At 49.4% G+C, this 13,506-nt stretch overlaps 1 long non-coding RNA gene across 1 annotated transcript; it reads left to right on the forward strand.

The window, feature by feature from the left end:
* The first annotated feature begins 10,075 nt into the window (after positions 1 to 10,075).
* LOC123393254 lies at positions 10,076 to 13,002 on the forward strand. Its single transcript, XR_006607995.1, has 2 exons — positions 10,076 to 10,418; positions 10,519 to 13,002. It is a non-coding gene; the product is annotated as an uncharacterized LOC123393254 (long non-coding RNA).
* The last annotated feature ends 504 nt before the right edge of the window (positions 13,003 to 13,506 follow it).

Below are 13,506 nucleotides of genomic sequence, written 5' to 3' on the forward strand. Positions count from 1 at the left end.
GGAACTGTGCTATTGGACGTACTCACGCCAGGGATGAATCTGTGGAAAGTTGGATGCTGTGGGACCTGTCTGTTTTCAAATCATGAAGTGTCGCGTTGTCTGTGTTGAAATCATGAAGTGTCTCTGTCCCTTGCTGGGGGTGTGCTGAGGGCAAACTGGGAACTTTCTTCCTCAGTATTCGCCCCCCGCCCCCACAATCTTGCACAGGACCAGCATCATCACCACAGCTTCCAGAGGTTACAGACAGACGGAAGAGCCAGTGGCCACAAGAAGAAGCCACCAGTGGAGTCCTGTGCCAATATCGGCATTGGCAGCCAAGGTGCTCCCAGGCCACGCCCAGTGCGGTGGGGATTGTGGCTTCTGCCATCCCAAGCTGAATCTTGTGTGGTTTCCCCCCCAGAAACCACAGGCCGTGTTGCTATCCTGAGATTTCCCTCCTGCTGCATCGTCTCTGGCCAGAGTGGGTGGGTGGAGAGGGGTCCCCTGCAACCCCTCCCCCATTCCCTGCGGGTGGAACCCTGTGTCCTGGCCTCTGAGGAAGACAGGGAGGGTTGGCAGCCATCCCGGGGCTGGGATCCCGGGAGCACACCCATCCCTGCCGTTGGGCAAGCTGGCTAATCTCTGCTGGGACAATCTTGGCGGGTGGCTCACTGGGCCCCAACAGCTCATCTCTCTCCGCCGGTGGGGGGAAAGCAGCCAAAGCCACAGGCCTGTGCTCGGCTGGAGAACACTCCGGGCTGGCAGCGCCCTTGCTAAGCTCTGGCTGTTCTCTTCCCTTCCTGCTTGCGAAGTTTCCAGGGGAAACTCTGTGGGGGACCGGCTCCCCGGAATGCGTCGTCAGCACACAGAAATGGCTTCTTTTCTCAGCCATTTTCAGGTTCATGTTTTAGCTCTGCCACTTCCTATGGGTGACCTTAGCTTTGCCAGATCTCAGCTGTCATCTGTGAACTGGGGATAACAATGTCTACTTGCAAGGATTAACCAAGATGATGCCTAGAAGACAGCTCTTAGGGGTGCCTGGTAGACAGGAGGCATGCCCTAAACGTTCTTTTATTGTTGTTGTTGCTATCTCTTCTTGTTATGCTTCTGGAAGCTTCTGGTGGGCTGGCTACAACGCAAGTGTATGGGAGTTGTGCAAACACAGTATGTTTGAGGCCCGCTTTATCAGAGGACAGAAGAATGAGGCCCAGGGCCACCCCCGTAGGGCCTTAAAAGGACAAAGCTATCAGCTGGAAGTGGCCTCACTGTAATCTAGCCACACAACCCTCCCCGGGGACTTGACCATAGTTATCAGATCTATTCAGGTAAGGTGGAGAGTTAGCCTGTTTCTACCCTGCACCTGCCAGTAAGACACCCCACTGCTCACGAGACCCAGGAGATCTAGGCTTGCCTCAGAACCCACATTCCTGCCTTGGAAAGAAGACAAGCTGAATCTGCTTTCATTTTTCTCGAGGCAATCAAGGATTTGAAATGCCGTAGTGTATTTGCTATACTGAGAGGCTGCGGCTTGGTGGTGTGGAGCCATGCTGTGCAACAGAACTTTCTGTGATGAAAAAGGGTTCCATACGCTTGCCGTTCAGTACGGAAACCACCATCCATGGGTGTTTCCTGGGCTTCTGAGGTGCAGCCAGTGTGACCAAGGCACGGAGTTTTGTAATTAATCTGAATACAGGTAACCATGCGGAGTCAGTGGCTATGGTATCAGATGGCCCAAGTTTAGAACCTAGACCCCGAGCTGGGCAGATTTGTGGCAGGCAGAACACGATAGTTACCTTTCCTGAACTTCTTTTCTCTCTTCTGTGTAACGGGGACCATAATGACACCTGGCTCACAGGACCGATTTGAGGATTATGTAAGTAAATGAATAGAAAGCACTTAGCACAGTGAGCACACTATGAATACTGGCTATTATCATTACTCTTTACAAACTCTAAGCTTCGGGGGCCTTAGTCATTTGGTCATCAAATATTTGAACACTTACAATGTGCCGGGCACCGTTCCAGGCACTGGAGATGCAAAAATGAGTGAAAGATCCTGCCCTCCCAAGAAGTCTCCAAATGACTGAGGGAAACTGACGGATAACCCAGGGCTGTGAGGCGGGAACAGTGGGAGGTCTGGTGTTGCGGGTCCCAGAGGAGACCTTCAAAATAGCCTCAGCTGGGAGGAGGAGGTCGGGAAGGCTTCCTGGAGTAGGCAGCGTTGCTTTCCTGACACTTACTGACCCCGCTTGATTTCCTCGCTCCAAAACCCACCACCACTTGACCTTGTCTCTGTAACTTTCTGTTTTAGTTTCATTTCCTGCGGTCACAATTTGCCACTAACTTAGTGGCTTAAAATAACACATTATTATCTTGTTATTCTGAAGCTCATAAGTCTGAAATGGCTTTCACTGGACTAAAATCAAGGAGTCAGCCGGGCCCCACTCTTCTGGAGGCTCTAGGGGAGAATCTGCTTCCTTATGTTTCCCAGCTTCTTAGAGGCTGCCTGTGCCTTGGCTCATGGCGCTTCTTCCAAGTTCAAAGCCATAGTAGCTTCCAACCTCTTCTCTCTGTGTTTTTCTCTGTTTCTGTCGCTGTATGTCATTCTCTCCTGCCTCTCTCCTGTAAAGACCCTTGTCATTACTTTAAAACCACCTGGATAATCGAGGATCGTCTACCATCCTTTCTGCCAGGTCAAGTAACGCACCCACAGGTTCTAGAGATCAAGACACGGACGACATCCTTTTCTGTTTGACAACTTTACTGACATAACATTCACAGAGCATACAGTTCACCTGTTTAAAGTGTGCAATTCAAGGTGGTTTTGTTTTTTGTTTTTTGTTTTTTTAGTGTATTCACACAATTGTAGCACCATCACAGAGTAAATTCTGGAACATTTTTGTCACCCAAAGAAGAAACTTCAGGGACACCTGGATGGCTCAGTCAGTTAAGTGTCTGCCTTTCGCTCAGCTCCTGATCTCTGGTTCCTGGCATCGAGCCCCACACTGGGCTCCCTGCTCAGCAAGAATCTGCCTTTCCCTCTCCCTCTGCTTGTGCTCTCTCTCTCTCAAATGAATAAATAAACTCTTTAAAAAAGAAGAAGAAGAAGAAGAAACTTTATACCTGTTAGCTATCATTCCTCTATATTCCCACATACCTTCTCCTGCCCTAAGCAACTGTTAATCTACTTTGTGTCTCTCTAGGTTTCCCTATTCTGGATGTTGCATATCCATGGTATTCATATAGTATGTGATCTCTTGTGCCTAATTTCACTAACCATAATAGTTTCCAGGTTTATCCATGTTGTAGCAGATGTCAGTATTTTCTCCTTCCTATTTGCTAAACACTATTCCATTGTACGGATAGACCACATTTTGTTTATCCACTCATCCACTGATGGTCACTTGGGTTGTTTCCATCTTTGGCTATTATGAATAATGCTGCTATAAACATTTGCTTGCAAGTTTCTGTATGGACACCTGTTTTCATGTCTCTTGGATATACGCCTAGGAGTGGAATCACTGGGCAGGGTGTGGACATCTGTGGGGAGCATGGATTCTGTCTATCACACTCTTACTTCAAAATCTTGAAAGACTGATCACAGAGACCAGCCTGTGAACTCATTGACTTGGGTCTGGAGTGCAACTATGGCTGCAAAAGGAGGCAAATTCATAGGCACACACGGGGCAGTAGGTAAGAGAGATGGTACCAGTGACCCCACAGTATGGAGCAGTCACTGTAGTCCTGCTCATAGTCCTCCCTAAAATGTTCACAAGCCATCTAGCTGGGTTGCATTTTTCCCTAGGACTCAGAGATGACTCCACAAACCTCTCCTCCTCCTGGAGCCAGTCTGAGTGGGTTCCTGCTTCTTACATAAGACACCAATAATATCACATGGTGGTTTGAAGGTTTGGTAAAGCTTCAATGAGGAACTCATATGGAAGACGCGAAGTACTTTAAGACTGAAGATGGGAGGGGCCCCAGGTTGAGCTCAAGCTCTGTTGAACGGGATCCGAACATGGGAAGCCCATGAGGCCTCTGGCAGTGTGAGACCAAGCAGAGTGGATGTGCTAAGTACTGGCCCTTCAGAAGGAGACAGAAGCAGCTGAGGGGAAAGCCCTAGACGGGACAGCAGTGGGAGGAGGGGCTGGTGGCCAATGATGCAGAGGGGACTTGCTGGGGACATATACGAGTCCTCTCTGGCCCTTTCAGGGATGGTGGTAGGAACTCTACAGAGAGCTAGGGGTGTGGCCAGGCAGGAGGGCAGAAGCTAGAGGGACAGAAGTCTTACAATGCAGTGCCCTACCTTCCAAGCCCTAATTTGGCACCCTCTCACTTGGATTTCCCACCAAAGTCTTCTGGGCAGAAGACTGCCTCCTGCAGACCACGAGAGTGGATACGTGGCATCTCTGCTTGTGCAAGGCCCAGGAGTCACTGCATGGACAGTGCCTTTCATTCCTACCCCCTCTGGATGACTTACAACCCAAGTTTCTTTTCAGGAGCCCACTTGAATTAAGGACTTGAATTAAAAAAAGTTAAGGTTTTTTGCAGGGAGGACAGAGGTTGAGTCAAATTGGCCCATCTGGTCAAGTGATAGGGTAGGGGACAGCAGAGCCTGAGGCCAGAAAGGAGAATTATCAGCTAAACAAGTTTTTTCACGGGGCGGGCCACTAGGAAGAAGGAAGGACACACAGATGGGGCAGGAAGAGGGAGATGAACTCAGGCAGGTCAGGTGGTCAGCGGGAGGATATTAGAAGGGGATGGAGGAGGGTGTCTGGGGGTGGGGGGTGTAAGCTGGGACGTGCCTTATAGAGGGCACAGGAAGAGAGGCAGCCTGAGGCAATCATTCGCAGAACCATCACTCATTCACCCCATAACAAACATGTACTGAGCATGTGCTGGGCGCCAGACATCTTTCAGGCTCTGGACACCAAGGCGATGGGGGTGACATCCCTGCCCTTAGAACCAGGGCCCCATAGGTTCCCTGCACCCCATAAGGTGAGCAGCTTGCCCTTCTGGCTCCCCTTCCCCACCCACACATGCATCCTTACCTCCAGGGGAGTCCTCTTTCTTTGGAACCCATACATGGAGACATTTTTTACTGAAAAAGGATCACAGCCCAAGCTCTTCAGGGTCTCTGTCTGGTCCTCCAGGCCGCTCCAAGGGGAGGGCCAAAGAGAGGAGCCCCGAGCTCAGAGCCATGGCCTCATGAGCTGACACGTGTCCCCGGAACCCCTGTCTCCACTCATGGGAATCTGCTGTCCTCCTGGAGGTGCCCCCTCCCCTCACCCCAAAATGCCCAGGTGCACAGACTGGTGAGCAGAAGGAGGGAAATCCCCCGAGACCTAGGAACACGGCAGGAGAAGTGGCCTGGAGTTCGGAGACAAAGGCAGCATGGGATAATGGAGTAGCAGGGAGCGCTCCGGAGACCAAGACGGGTACTTGATATATATCTGCTCTACGCCGCCAAAGAGCTGTGTGCCGCTGGGTGTGTAGACCCTCTGGGTCTCGGTTACTCTGCTGCCCAGATGAGGAGAGTGGCCCCCAGGAGAGATGCAGACGCCGCTGCTGGACAGTGTGGGTGTGACCAGCCCCAGGGGCAGAGTCCACCTTTGTAGGGGGGTAAATCCGGGGAAGGGAGCCCATCTCTTCCCTGAAGACACAAGCCATCACTGCTTCCTCGGGCTTTCAGACAGCTGAGCTTCCAGACTCGTCTAAAGGGCGGGCTGAGCTGTTTGCAAGAGGGATTACCACCCCGCCCTAAGCCTACTGAACTTCACACGGAAGATGGGTTAATATTTTCCCTCCAGGAATCTTAAATCTGTACAGCACTTCTCAGTTTCACTGGAAAGTGAAAAGTAGTAAAGTAGGGAAAATAGTAAACCCATTTTATAGAGGAGGAAACAGAGGCCCAGAGAAGTTAGATTTTTCCCTGGGGCCACTTAACTGGGATAGACCCCTGGGCTGCCGGTGAGTTCAAGACTTTTCTACCAAATGGTGCCACCACCAAGAGGGGACCTACAGGTCGCAACCCTCTGGCTTCATCCACAGTTGAGGCAGATGGGCACATGTGAGAGTCCTGGGCAGGCTCAGAATTTAGTTCCCCTTCTTGAAATATCCATGCAGCATTTATTTAGCCAAAATTTAAGAAAGCCTCATTTTTCTTCGCAACAAAAATCTTTCTTCAAAGGTCAAAAGAAGAGATTTGTGATATACACTAGCTGTAACCAAACGTTTTAACCTAATTGAATTTGCCTTTCTTTTCAAAATTTCCATCACTCATACTACTGGTGACTCACACTCACCAGGAGAGAAGTAGCGAGTGCAGATACAGTTACAAAATCTTCTTCGAAACGTGCTTTAAAATTCTTTCCCGGCATTCGTGTCAGCAAAATATTTCCCACTTTTCTGTGGTTTTGCTCATTTTCATTTTCTTCTACAGTTGTGAAACCAGACAATGTGTTGGGAGATGCATCAGTTAGGTGGCTTATGGCCATAAGAAACCCCAAACTCACTTCACCAATGAAGAAATCCATTGTTCCACAGATCTGGCTCATCCAGAGGTAGGAAGGCTGGATCCAGTAGCTCAGCTCCAGTTCCCCAAATTCTTCCCACTGTGTTTTCCTCCAAGCCTTGGCTTCATTTCATGAGAGTAAAATGGTTGCAGTGAGTAGCCAGAAGGTGGAAACAGTCCAAATATCCATTGACAGGTAAATGAAATGAAAAAAAACATGGTGTACCTACAAACAGCAGAATTTTCTTTCGGCCACATAAAAGAAGGAAATCCTGACATGTGCTACAACATGAATGAAGCCTAAAGACATTATAAGTGAAATAAGCCAGTCAGGAAAGGATGACTGCTGCATGATTTCACTTACATGAGGTACCTCGAGTAGGAAAATTCAGAGATGAAGAATAGAATGGCGGTTGCCAAGGGCTGGGGACCAGGGTGTGGGGGAGGGGGAAGTGATTCTTAATGAGGACAGAGTTTCAGTCTGGGAAGTTGGAAACAGCTCTGGAGATGAAAGATGGTGAAGGTTGCACAAGAGTGTGGATATGATTGTATTTCACGTTACTGAGTTGTACATGTAAAAATGGTTAAGATGTTAAATTTTATGTTAGGTGTATTTTACCGCAATTAAAAAATATATACACCAAATATATATACAGTGTATATACAAAAAAATACAGCCTCAGGACCCCCAGCACTCTGAAGAGAGCAGTGTTCTTTTAAAGGAAAGGATGCCTCTTCTTCAGATGCCTTTAACAAATCAGCCCTCTGATTAAGGTCACATTTTCTGAGTCTTAAATCATCAGGGCCAGGAAAAATGCTCCACACTGATTGGCTTCGGCCTATTTCCTGACCTAATCACTGTGACAAAAGGCTTGGGATTATCGTCTTTAGACCAGCCAGGTCAGCCTCCACGATAGGGACGATAGGGACGGAGTCCACTTCCCCTGAACCAAATGAGGGAGGGGTAGTGGGGAAGGGAGGAGGAGTGTGGGGTTACCTGGAAGGGTGGAGGCGGGAGGGGAAGGAAAATGGAGGTTGGTGGGTGGAGCAGAGAGTGCCGGCCATCTTCCAACATTCATTGTCCCTTTCTCCCGGACACCTGACCAGACTACATTTCCCAGCCTCCTTTGCTGTCATGTGTGACTTGGGACTAAGGTCACCAGTGGAATGAGTAGAAGGTCTTGTTCTGAATCTAGACCAAAGCCTGAAGGAAACAGACCTGCCTCCTCCACGCTCTTTTTACTGTTTCCCATAGCTTCAAACATGCAGAGGAAGACAAAGTTTCTGGAGGATGGTAAAGGAACTTACCAGAAAGAATCTGGGTCCTTAACTCATTGCCCTTAAAACTGCAACCACACACATCACCATTGTTACATGCATGAGGAAAAATTTTCTATATTTTTTCTTTTTTCTTTAAATCTAAATTCAATTAATTAACATATAGTGTTTTAGTAGTTTCACGGGTAGAGGTCAGTGATTCATCAGTCTTATATAATACCCTGAACTCATTATACCATGTGCCTTCCTTAATGTCCATACCCCAGTTTCTATCATTTTTAAAAAATATTTTATTTATTTCTTTGACAGAGAGATAGAGAGCACAAGTAGGCAGAGCAGTAGGCAGAGGGAGAAGGAGAAGCAGGCTCTCCGATGAGCAGGGAGCCCAAACGTGGGGCTGGAGGTTCACGACCTCAGCCGAAGGCAGCCGCTTAACCAACTGAGCCACGCAGGCACACCTGGTTTCTATCATTTTTAAGGTGCAGTCCAAGTGAGCAAACTGCGGCTCGTTGTCTGTTTTTATAAATAAAGTTTTATTGGAACATACCCAAGCTCATTCATTTACATATAGTCCAATGGCCGCTCTCGCCCTATGATGGCAGAGTTGCGTGGTTGCAACAGAGACTGTATCTCTGTTGCCTAAAATATTTATTCTCTGACCCCTTAGAGAGAACATTTACTGACCCCTGTCCTACCTCATTATTGGATGTCTTTGGTACAGCAGTGCAGCCTTCCCTCAGCTAATGCAGCGCACGCCCAGCACTGCTCACTACGGGACATACATGAAAGTGCCTTAAATTGAAATGATAAATTACTTATTACCAGTAGAAAGCACCTGTATATGCTACTGCCCTCTCTGGGTGACTGCCAGTCTCAGGAGTGGTGACCTAAGCAATGTTGCACCAGACGGCCATGGGAAAATTTCAGCACAGATCAGCAGGCCAGGGAGACATACATATTTTATTCCTCCTGGGTAGCTTTGATTTCTTTGGCAGAAGCTGGACCAAATTTTATAGCACAGTTATGAGAAAAGACATGCCTAGAAATCTGGGTCGACTGGCCCCACGCTTATTTCAGTGCTGTTTGAGCCCCTTATAGATCAGCGCCCAGAATGCTGTCCATCTGGTCCAGCCCTTGAGATGCCTCTGGACACCGTTCTGGATGCTTCTTTCGGCTAGTTTCTGCTAACCCAGCTCTGGCTCTGGCTGACCAGGGAGTCTGAAGTATCAGCCCCAAGACAGCTGCGATCCTCCTGGTTTCTCACAAGAGAAGGCTCTTCATAGTCTCCTTTGGGGACAATTCTGACCCACCAGTACAAGGAGACTCTGTGAGTCTGAGAGTCGTCTCTGAAGGGAAATACCCCATCGCGATGTAAGATTGGGGTTGGGTTGGGGTTGGCTATGGACTCCGAGGTGAGGGAGGGAACTTCCTCAGGTCAACACACTGGCCAGCAGCTGGCTTCACCCCAGCGCTCCAAAGGGGCTCAAATCAGCGCTCTGGAGTCAGCTGTGGGATTTGAATCCCAGCCTTGCCCAACCCTGTGAATTTCTACAAGTTATTTCACTTTCTCTGCTTCAGGCTGGGCTGTAACAGAGGTAACCGCTCTCACAGGGTTGTTAGAAACCTTACGTGACATCTTGCTCAACGAATGTGGCTCTGGCTCCAGAGGTTCAGACCTCTGACCACTGGTAGGCTCAAAGACGACATGGAATCACTGAAACATGTGAGTGCCGGGAGTTTTGAGCAAAGCAGGCGTGCCAGAAGGGGATGCCTGTCTGTTCCTGCTGGCAACCCCCGTGAGCACCAAGCGCAGAGCAGGGCGGAGGGGAGGAGTGAAAAGGGAGGCAGAACATCGCCTGGTAGCTTTTTTCCATTAAAAGTTACTGGCAAGGGAATGGGTGTTTGCCAGACCCAGAAAAGTAATCTCTGGGCCGATCTGCACTTGAACCTTGAACGCTGGAAATGGTTTACCCTCTTAACCAAGGGTGACAATCCAGTGCCACCAAGCTCTTGGAAAATGCTCATTCAAAGTTGCTCAGAAGGACCTGGCCAGATCTTTCTTATCCGTGAGACTCTGTTTCCCCATCATCTCCACAGGCAGGCACGGGCTGGGGGAGCCCCTCGAGCCTTCCCCCACACCACCTTGCATGCCCCCATTATAAATTTATCTCACGTCTATTTTTGCAACGTGTTCAACAAATATTTGTTGAGCGCCTACCACACATAACTCTTTGTTTATTCTCTGTCCGCCCACTGGACTCCCTGAGTGAGGGCAAGGCGTGGCCACCCCCAGCTCCTGGGGGACTGCGCCTGGCCTGGTCCGTAGATCTTCTGAGCATTCACGACTCTTACTCAGTGAATGACCGAGGCCCCCAAAGCTTCACTTTATTCTTTGATGATTCCGAAGGATCCTCACGGCTACCATGAACTCGGTGCTGTGTTCCAGCTGTGACGTAATGCTGTCTACTTATCTAACAATGCTGTGAAAGAGAAAGTCCCATGCCACTTCTCCAGGTGAGGAAGTGGAAGCCCCAGCTCTCACCCTGCCTGACCTCACACAGCTCCTGGCCGGGACCCGTGCGGCCGGACACCGTTCACTCCCACCCACTGCTAACCAGCTCGACGCTAACCAGGCTGCCGCTTGCTGGGTGGGTACAGACATCTGCCTTATTTCAAATCTGTGACTTGGCTTAGAAAACCAAAGCAAGTGACTCTGATCATCTATGTTTTCATGATATGTTTGTGCAGGTGGTTCTTGGGAGGGCGCCCACCTCCGGGGAATTGTTCACACCAAGGTCAAAATCTATGAAGCAGAGTGACCAAGATGACTTTCTTGTCTTAGGAAGACCAGATACATGGAGCCGATCTCCACGGGAAAGCTCTGTGGCTAGACGATGGGGCCTCATGAAGTCTTTGGATGATAACTTCCTCACTGGGGGAGCCTCCAAGTTGGGCCTGTGGGTTTCACTCACCTCCCTTCTGATAAGGCGGGGCTGAGATTAGGTCTGCAAGCATCAGAGTGCCTGCAGGGTCCCCATGCCTGAGGGTCAGCTGGCCACATCCCCTTCTAGAAGCCCCTCTGTGTGAACAAGCCTCTGGTAAGGCCTTGCACCATGACTGCCTGGAACAAAGGAATGCTAGGACCACCAACATTGATCCGCATTTTCTGTAAGTCAGGAGTTAGTCTTAAAAGAAAATGCCCCAATCTTGACCTCTGTGGGGTGATGGGTGGGAGAGGGAGCGGGAAGATGGAATTGAAAAATCCCAGAGAAGCCAACAGTCCACCTGACGGAGGGAGAGGCTCCTTCTGCCTTCACCATCCCTGGTGACCGGAGAACAGGGTGAAAGTACGGGGATAGGGGTGGGGGTGGGGGTGAGGGGGACACAGGGATAGAACTGGGCCTGGATCTTCACAAACACAATGCTCAGCAGTAAAAGCAGGGCTTGGGATCGCCTGGGTTTCTACTCATCTTCTCAGAGGGAGTCCGGGACCACCCACCAGGGCACGCGGTATGAGAGCTCTGTTTGGTTCTAAAACTTTCAGAACTGCATGCTCGCTATGTTGGTGATGGCTTGTCTCATTTCCTAGAGGAAAAGCAGCCCGGGAAGCAGCGTCTGTGAGCCTGTGTTGGAGGAGGATGGTGGGAAATCAGCATTGCTCCCACCAGCTCTGCCCAGGGCTAGAGGGGGAGTGACTGCCTTCCCCACAGAGGGGACCCTCAGCAGGGTCCCCGGGACTTGATCCAGGAAGGCAGGCAGGGGTCATCAGGGCGGCCTGTGGGCCTCAGAAGGGGCCTGGAGTGCTACAGGGGCAGGCTCTGGGCTGGGGGCTGGGGTTCCATAATGACTAGAGCCCAGGATAGTAGAAACAGCCTCGTTCAAGAAATGCAGAGATTTCTCTGTAGGAATCCCTCCACTGCCAGCCAGCAATTCACTAGCAGTGGGACCCTCCTCCGTCTCCACTGGTCATGTCTGAACCGACTCCAGATCTGACGGACAGTACAGGCTCCATGAATCCTAGCTGTTCCAGGCCTGCCACCACTGTCCCCCAGGCTGGAAGGCTGCCCTCAGTTTCTCAGTCCAGGCCCCTCTTAAACGAAACCAAGGCAAGGGCGGCGGTGAGAACAGGGACGCGCTTGTGGGAAGTTCATGGCTGCGCATGCGCCTGACCTGGAGCCTGCTCTCCTGGATGGGGCTAAAGTCCACGGACTCAGTGACCCAGAAAGCACGGGTGACGCCAAGGCTTGGCTCCTGGGTGTCCACTCCCCAGCACCCTTAGGCAGCCTGGAAGGCTATTCTGGAGAGCTGTCCCCACGGTCATTGGGCAACGCCCAGAATGTGCCAGCCTCCCCAGATTCCTGAGGGCCCCGCTGGTCCCCTGGTCTCAGCTGGTGTCCACCCAGGGTGGGCTGTGTTCCTGAAGGACCTATGGCCCAAGAGCATGCCTTGCTCGGGAAGGAGCTGCCCCAACAGGCCAGTGTGGTGAGAGCCCTTGGTCTCTTCTGGGCTCACGCTACCTCGGGCCTGGCATCCAGCCCCGAGCTGGCTGCCTGCCCACTTCTCGCGTCTCATTTGCTTATCGCTGTTTGTTTTGGAGGCTTCTGGGAAACAAGTCTCCACCTGAGGGAAATCTTTGGCTCTGAGGACTTGTGACACCTGAGACTTTGAACTCTCAAGGAAGCTGGGCACACTGTTGGCCACCTCAGGCCAGGGGCGTGGAGACAAGCTTTACCTCAGCGCCTGGCCTTGCAGTGGGCTCCTCTCTGCCTCCTCAGCAGCCATCTCGGAAAGAAGACAAGTGGGCCTGAGACAGAGGTCATGGACAGGACCTGGGGGCTCTAAGTGGCCACCACCTGGGGCGGGGGATCTGTGTCAATGTGGCCTCCTGCTCTAGCTGAAAACAGAAATTATAAACACTTTGTGTTTCTCCCATAATTTGTTTGGATTTGTTTTACTATGAAAGTCAATGACTAGGAGCATGGGGAGAGCACGCAGCTCTTGGTCTTGGGGGTTGTGAGATCGAGTCTCTTGTTGGGTAGAGAGATTACTTTAAAATAAAATCTTAAAAAAAAAAAAAGTAATAACCAGAGGAAGATTATTCAAGTTAGCTGTGAACACGTTCTTGTAGTAGCCAATTAACAGAAACCCCAAACACACCCCAGTTTGAGAGGCAAGGACGGAAAAGTATTTTTTTTAAGTTTCTGCTCAGTAAAGAACTTTTAAAAACACAAATTATCTGGCAATGCCTAATTTTTTTAAATTGTGAAATAGATGTTTAAAAAAAGTTATTGAAATTTGGTAGAATCACAAAAGAAACGTTTCATATAATGAATTTGCAACAACAACAAAAAAAAGAAATAAAAAAGAAAAAAAGAAAGAAAGAAAAAGAAAAAACCCCTCAGGTTATTTCCACCAGAGATAACCATTCTGATATACATCTTGGTGTTCAAGTTATCAAACTATATATATATATGTGTATATATATATGTGTGTGTGTGTGTGTATACTTTGCATCATGGTTAGTATTCTAACTAAGCATTTCCCCTGATCAGTCGATTCATGTTCATTGAGATGATTTTTAATTTTTAATGGCTGCATAGCCGACCATTGTATGCTTCAACAGAAAGTTTTTTTTTTTTAACCATTTCTTTTTTGACATTTAGGTTGTTCCTACTTTTTGTTCTTCTAAAAAATATTTAATAACTGTCTTTGCACATTTATCTGAGCACATACTCA

This window comes from Mustela putorius, unplaced genomic scaffold, assembly GCF_011764305.1.
Source record: "Mustela putorius furo isolate JIRA1106 unplaced genomic scaffold, ASM1176430v1.1 tig00000785_pilon_pilon_pilon, whole genome shotgun sequence".
NCBI lineage: Eukaryota > Metazoa > Chordata > Mammalia > Carnivora > Mustelidae > Mustela > Mustela putorius.